General features: G+C 38.9%; 1 protein-coding gene across 1 annotated transcript in view; it reads right to left on the reverse strand.

The window, feature by feature from the left end:
* Positions 1–1,128, reverse strand: part of Stpg2 (sperm tail PG-rich repeat containing 2) — an 809,484-nt gene that overhangs the window by 18,254 nt on the left and 790,102 nt on the right. The window lies entirely within an intron of this gene.

Genomic DNA, 1,128 nt, shown 5'->3' on the forward strand with positions numbered 1-1,128 from the left:
CTAACTACACAGATGAGGCTCATAGCGATCCTCCTGTTTTCAGTCTCCTAAGTGCTGGTGGTACACCACCACTCCCAGTCTCAAGCACAGTCTCAGCACAACCTGGGGGCAGGACAGGCAAAGGGCCACATTGCAGACCGGCTGCTGTGCTCTGCCTATGCTGGAACATTAGTCTGTTGAACTATCTGCCCAGCCCTCATAGCTTCTTAACTTGCTACTCTCTCAGGATGTTGCATATTTGGAAAATTATTATAATAATTTTTTCCATTATTTTATTGAGAGACAAATAGCAATGAGACACTTTCAAATCAAATTAGTAGAACAGTTTCAATAATTAGCACACTGCATACTCTCTTCCTAGTGGTTATTTGCTGTACAAGGTGCAGACATGTTATCCAATTTACAAACACTATTAGAACAAATCCAGCTAGTCATTAAGAGAAAGTAAATATACATCTAATATCTATACATCTATATCTATATCTGTATATACATATATCCTAACCATTTTGAATACATAGGTACAAAATGGACATTAATCTGTATCTTCCTTTTTGTTTAGTTCCATCATTTGAATATTATAGGTGTGTGAACTCAGCAAAATATTCCAAAAAGAGTCAAGTAGTCCATAATACTATTGGGTCTTCCACTTGACTAGCAGTATCAGAAATTGTTGACCTGAGTCCCCTATAGCACAACACAACACCATGGCTTTACTTCTTATGCTTCGTTTTTATACTTTTCTGCTGGATGGTTAAGACGACGATGTAGCAAGACCTATATAACAAGAGTTGTAGCTTTTGGATCTGATAAGGTCAGTGAAATCCCCTCAGGATTTATCCTGAGATCCTGTACCTCAGATTGTAGATGCTTTGTCAGTGTCAGCCATTTGGATGAGTCACAGCCATTGCTTGGCCAATGTGCTCTCTGTGCAAGCCTGAGAGAATGTTTTCTGTCCATGTGACTCTCCTTAAAAACAATCTATATGATTGCTTACTTTCCTCTTTGGCCCCATAATCTTGATCAGAAAATTTGGGACACTACCAAGTTACATGACATTACAATACAAGTTCTCATATGTCCTGGTCTTAATTGACCTTGGAAGGCTAGGGCCAAAATGTTGGCTTT

This window comes from Octodon degus, unplaced genomic scaffold (genome assembly GCF_000260255.1).
Source record: "Octodon degus isolate 3935 unplaced genomic scaffold, OctDeg1.0 scaffold00125, whole genome shotgun sequence".
NCBI lineage: Eukaryota > Metazoa > Chordata > Mammalia > Rodentia > Octodontidae > Octodon > Octodon degus.